At 37.4% G+C, this 6,283-nt stretch overlaps 1 protein-coding gene across 1 annotated transcript in view; it reads left to right on the top strand.

The window, feature by feature from the left end:
- The first annotated feature begins 263 nt into the window (after nucleotides 1–263).
- Nucleotides 264–6,283, top strand: part of TMTC2 (transmembrane O-mannosyltransferase targeting cadherins 2) — a 175,369-nt gene continuing 169,349 nt past the window's right edge. The window contains exon 1 of the mRNA XM_031055582.1: nucleotides 264–319. The gene's annotated coding sequence lies outside the window, so the exon portion shown is untranslated. The remainder of the gene's footprint in view (nucleotides 320–6,283) is intronic.

The raw sequence follows: 6,283 nt of genomic DNA, 5'->3' as shown, positions 1-6,283 counted from the left end.
CATTGCAAAATACTAAGCCTGTTTTTCCTTTTTAGAGAATCTTGCTAAAGGCTGTCTTCACTCTGGTTTGCAGCTTCATTCCCATTCTGTTTTTGCTCTTTTAAAGGTTTGGTTTCGCTGCAGTATAACTTTCAGCATCTGTAAGGATTCTCTGTGGATTGGTGAACAATAGGGGGGAAGTGAAACCTTTGCCAGCACCATATGAGCTGAAGCCTACACTTCAAAATGTTCTGGGCCTCAATGCATCCATCTAATGTCAAGGTCCTGATTGATCAGTGTTGGGAATAGCATCAAATTCCAGCTAGTTGTGATGTGCCAGGTAATATTGAACTGTCTCTTTTGGAAAGGGGGAAGGAAAAGGAGATGAATAAATACATATTCTGCAATTCTTTAAATCAGGATTCCTGTAGCTCTACAGGTGTGGAATAATTTTGGCCACTTATTTCTTAGTACTCAGAGCTTTTCTGTACTGAAGTCAGTGAGGAATGGCCTTATGGGATCAAGCTGTTGTTAGAGAAGTTGGGGTATGTCGCTATCTGTGATTTTTGTGTATGAAACCCAAACTATTCAAGTCTGGCTTAGCAAAATTCTGAACTCTTGTCCAAGCTGTGCTTTTGCCAGCTGTGGAATAATATTGCTAATAAGATTTTGTACGTAACTTAAAAAGCAGAAAGATTGCATTTTTTGTGTGATTAGATGAGGAATCTTTTAGTTAAAGGCCTGTCCTAAATGAATCCCTCTCAACTAATTTAATTACATTAAGGTTTTGAGCATGTTGTTTCAAAAGTTTTTCTTCAATAAATGCTTTTTAAGAAAAAGAATATTGAATTTTGGGGTTATTACATATGTTAAATGGAAGTCCTATGTAGTAAAACTTCAGCTCAGCATAAAATAATGCATTTGCTTTAATTCCTCCAAAAGCATAAAACTAATATGTCTGGAGCTGTAGATCAGAATGTGAATGTAGTGTAATGTTTTTTAGTTGAAGTATGAGTGAATTCACCAGCAAAATTAGAGCCAGTTTTTAGATTTCCAAGTTACCCTTAACAATATATGGTCACTTCTTGTGTGAAGTAGTAGAAAATAGGAAAAGCAATTATAAAGAAAATTTGTTTTCCTTTTTGTTGATAGGCCTATTTCACAGAATCACAGAATAGCTAGGGTTGGAAGGGACCTCTGGAAATCATTTAGTTTAACCCCCCTGCCAAGGCAGGGTCACCTAGAGCAGGTTAAACAGAAGCTCATCCAGGTGGGTTGATTTGTATCCAGAGAGGGAGACTCCAAAACCTGCCTGGGCAGTCTGTTCAGTGCTTGCCACCCTCAGGGTAAAGAAAGTCTTCCTCAAGTTGAGATGGGACTTCCTGTGTTTTAGTTAATGGCCATTGCTCCTTGTCCTGTTGCTGCCCACCACTGGAAAGAGTCCATCACCACCCTCTTGGCAGCAGCCTTTGAAATAATTAAATGCACTGATGAGGTCAGTGTCACAGTATATAAACACCCAGCTCCCTCAGTCTCTCCTGACAGGAGAGATGCTACAGACCCCTCATTATTGTGGTGTCTGCTGGACCCTTTCTAGCAGCTCCTTGAACTGCTAGAGACCAGAATTTTGGAGACCAGAATTATTGATCACAATTTTCCAGATATTCCAATATTCCAGATTAGGGCTGAGCAGAGGGGAAAGATCACCTCCCTTGACCTGCTGGCCACACTCTTCTGATGCACCCCAGGGTACCATGGGCCCTCCTGGACAGATACCAAGATAGGTACCATGGTACCAGGACAGGTACCAAGGGCACTGTGGGCTCATGGTCAGCTTGTCATCCACCAGGATTCCCAGGTCCTTTTCTACAGAGCTGTTCTCTAGTAGGTCAGCCCCAATCTCCAAGTCCTACAGTTTAAAGCCCCTCTCATCACTCTGTCCTTCTTATGCAGGTGGATCCCATCCCTCCTTACCAGGCTACAATCATTAAAGTACAATTTCTGAAGTTAATTTTAAAATCTGTGGTTTTTGTTTTCAGCCATAACCCAAAGTGCTGTTTTTAAAGGTGCTGATGAATTGCTTAAACCAGAGAGGTTATTCTGCTGTTACATTTGTTCTTTAATTTCTTTGATTGAAATATTTAACACAACTTGCTACTTACTTATCTTAGATAATGCTATGGTTAATTACCACCTCCATTCTCTGTCTTTTCTTCCACCTCAACTTTGCTTAACTCGTTGGTTTAAAGATTCATGAAAATAAGTCTTCTGAAGCTTCAAAATAATTAGTCTTTTCACTTTAATAATAGTCCTTGAAAAGGGAGGTTAGATGGGCTTTCCCTGAGGTTTAAATTCTCCTCTATTCTTTAAAGCAGCATAGTGTGACACTGCACATAAGCAAGGAGAAAAAGAATATTTTTTGCCCCATTACATTCAAAACTGCTCTTTAAGGAAAAGCTATTAAAAACAATTTGCATTTAAAAAAACAACTTTGTTTTTCAAGACAAAAAGGTACTCCAAAATCTGAACTGTTAGTGACTTCTTTTTTAATTCCTATCTATGACTGAAATGAGACCTGAATGCATGTTTATCACATTATACATATGGCATGTATTAGGCATATATACAAACATGATTTGGGTTTTTTTCTCCATGGAAGAAAATTTCCTGAAAGTCAGGCACCATGTTAGTCTCACTCCTAAGAGGTGTTTCTTAAATTCTCAGCTCGAACCAATAGGAATATAGATCTGCATTTAAATGTTACCACCTCTAGAGCATTCACTGTAGTTAAAATGCATAATGTAGAAAATATGCTGGGTAGTAAACAGTTAATATACAGGTGTTATTTTAGAAGTGGACTCATTGCATTGTTCTATTTAGGAAGGTTATTCCCTTTCCAATTCATCTATCTGTTAACAACACTCAAATGTGAAAGCAGTGATTTATTTTAACATGCTGAGCTGCTGTTCCTGACCTATATTATTCTGGAACATCTGTTGCCCTAAATTTTTAGGTTTTGAAGTAGTCTGAGGCCTGCAATATTTAGTCAGGTCATGTATTGACTTTCTCTGAATTATGTCTTCAATGTTAATTTTATTTGAGTGATGGCGTCAGGTTTGACTGTTAAAAACAAGCCTTTCTTTCATCTTCCCAAGGCTTCATTTCCCACCTCCCTCTATGAATTTTGAGTTTTAGAACGATCTTAGTGTTTTGGTCAATTCCTCTTGGTCATTGAGCTCTGGCTCCGTTCATGTGTATCCTTCTACTGTCTTTGGAACAGTGACCACCTGTTCACTCTTACTCTCATTATACTTTTAGTGATCTCCTCATTTAGTCACTTAATTATTTTTAAAAACATAGTGATAATTACTGAAGTGTCCCAAAATGTGGAATATTTTTAAAAACACATTCTTTTATTGCCTTTTAACCTAAAATAATGTTTTCCTATTTGTTTATAGATACACGGCTTACAGGATTGTATACCTTCTTAAATAAAATAATTTCATGATGTCTTGCTATTTATTCATTACATTTCATCAGAGTTCCTTAACTGATTAGGAGAAGACTGGAGTCCTTGGTGGAAGTGCTTTGCTGTTTTTTTTTGATTTTGGGTTTTTTTTACCCCCTCCAGTTAACACATGGATGATAATTTTTATTCTACACTTTATAATAATCACTACAAAACCAAATACAACAGGACTCATAACATCTTTGGTATGTCATTTCATTTCCCATTTAGGGTTTTTTTGATGCCCTGAATTCCTGAGCCTTTCACTGCTCTTGCTCTCCTACTGCCTTAGCTCCCTTCTCCTCGCCTGTTTGTAAACCTGGTTTTTGCCCTCCACATCTCCCCAGCATACACTCATTTCCCATTGCCATTTCCTGCCTTTGCTGTGCATTATATTGAGGTTGGGCCCTTTGGGCTTAGAGAAGTTTGACTTGATGCCAGGGAAGCAATGAGAAGTGATGGTCTTGCTGGCTGATGACAGCTTGTTCCTGAGCAAAACAGCTGCAGGTAAATTTAGTTCTCTGATGAGAGCAACACTTTTTCCCTCCCTCTTTAAATTTTTTTTCCACAGGAAATTTTGAAAAAGGACAAGCATTTAATCCAAGTTTAAGGAAGATGTGAAGTTTATGAAATGTCGTAATTGTGACAGTTTAGCAAAACCAGACAATGGTGTGTTTACCTCAATTTTCCAGGAAATTTGAAAAGGAAAAAGAAGTCCACCAGCAACAGAGCTTCAGTTTATATGTTAGCATCTTAGCTAGGATTTTGGACTCCCTTCAAAGCCATCAGGAAAAACAGGTAATCTGGGCATGACTTGTTTAAAGCTGTTGTTCAAAATAGTTGGGTGAGTGCTAATTTCTCTACGGTAGACATCTAAAGTTTGAAGTATGTTATCCCACTGGAGAATCTCTTCAGGAATGAGGAGAGTTTACTTAGGAGCAACAATCAGCAGTAATTTTGCTTTTGAGAAACAACCTTCTGAACTTAAATTGCTACCTTCAAAAAAAAATTCATTAAAGCATTAGTCCTTCTAATTAAATAAATCAGTGTCGTTGAATAGGTATGATTGATTCCCTACAGAAATGTTTCTTTGTGTTTTCTATCCTCTGTATGATGGGAAATGTGAAATTTTTTAGGGAATACTTTCTTAATGGGGCCCTTAAATATAACACAAACATTTTTGGCTGGAAGTGATGTGGACTTTTCCTCTGTTTATTTATATTTTTTTCAGGAAATTGTTACTGCAAATTAGTGATCATGTCACACTAATAACAGAGCCATTTAATTTTGTTTTCCTCTTTAGGAGGGGTAAGGCAGTGAGAGGAAGGAGGAGACTTTAGAGATTTTAGCATAGCTTATTGTCTACACAGACGAGAAGCTTTGCTGCCCTGTAGCTTCTGTATTGTCCCATAGAGTTTTGGTGGCTTGACCTGCTCTTCAGTCTGTTTGACCCTTGTCTTTCTGCTCAAGCTTGTGCCTGTCTGATGCTAATTAGAGAGCTGTTTTCAGCCGTGTTCTCCTGAAAGCAGGATGTTGTCTAAAGACCACATTGGTGGTCCCAAACAGAGTGATGCAATGCATTTTCCCAGTTGCCCTCCCTACCCGCACTGTGAGCAGTTGCCATACGAGGTGCATTATGCAGTTATTAAGAAATGAGGTTAAGGTATCAAGTGCTCAAACACTGTAGCACTGGCTTGCTCTCTGACTAGCTGGGTAACACATTGGGCAAGGGGCATGCTGGTGTCCTGCCTGTCTGTGCTCACATTCTGGTTTAATTTTTTTAAATGTAGCTGTTGATTCAGAACACGGAGAGTGCCATATAAAAGAGTATTATGTTGAAGATTCAAATAGTGCAAGATGTTTTGTGTGCTGGGCTGCCTTTGCATTCCTTGTAAAAGTAGCACAGAGGAACTAATAGGCATTTGGTGTCAGGGCTTCAGAAAATAACTTGACTATTGTGAAGCAGCTGCCTGAATAAAACCAAAACAATGTATAAATTACCCTCAAATGATCTGTTTCTATTATTCCTTTATTGTGCGGGACTTTGTTAAAACTATGAGTCTTGCCTATAGAATTTTTGTTTTTTGAGTAATTAGTATAATGTTGTTACATTGCACCAATCAACTAGAATATTCTGTAAATATATCATAAAATATTTTGATAGAATACTGAGTTGCCTAAGTCAATTTCAATAAGGATAGTATCAGCTTCACAGGTATATCCTTGGATAGATAGGATGGCTTGGAAAGCATATAAACTAAAATTTCTGTTTGTAATTTTCTGTCTTTGCATCATGATTTCACATTTTGAGAGAAGTTGATGATGGTGTTCAGAAACTGCTGATGCTTTGGATGTTTTTCTCTTTTGAGTAGTGTGATGTATGATATGATAAGTTTGCTTATGAGTCCATTATAAATTGAGGACCATTTTTAAAATCCAAGCTATTTTGAATTAACAAAGGCATAAAAATTAATTTCTGTTCGATTTCTTTATGTGTTTATCAAATGAATAATTGCTGAATATTCATACTCAAAACAAGCTGAAACAGTTTCATATGCATATTTACAGGTGGATAAAGCTTGCTTAGTCAAGGAAATAGTCTGCAAAGACTTGAAAAATGTGACAAGTTTTGGTTTCAGAAATTTTGTTAGTGAGACTTAATTGCTTTCTTGAGTAAAGTTTGTGAGCAAAAAAGACTGTGCACAGTCCCTTTTTAATTGGAAGCTGTGGGCCTTATTATTTAGAAGTGATTAGATAATGCTAAAAGACTCAGTCAGCTAAGATGGAAGACTTACT

Source organism: Geospiza fortis, unplaced genomic scaffold (assembly GCF_000277835.1).
Source record: "Geospiza fortis unplaced genomic scaffold, GeoFor_1.0 scaffold166, whole genome shotgun sequence".
NCBI lineage: Eukaryota > Metazoa > Chordata > Aves > Passeriformes > Thraupidae > Geospiza > Geospiza fortis.
The sequence above is the reverse complement of the archived record's forward strand: the minus strand, read 5'-3'. Positions and strand labels throughout refer to the sequence as shown.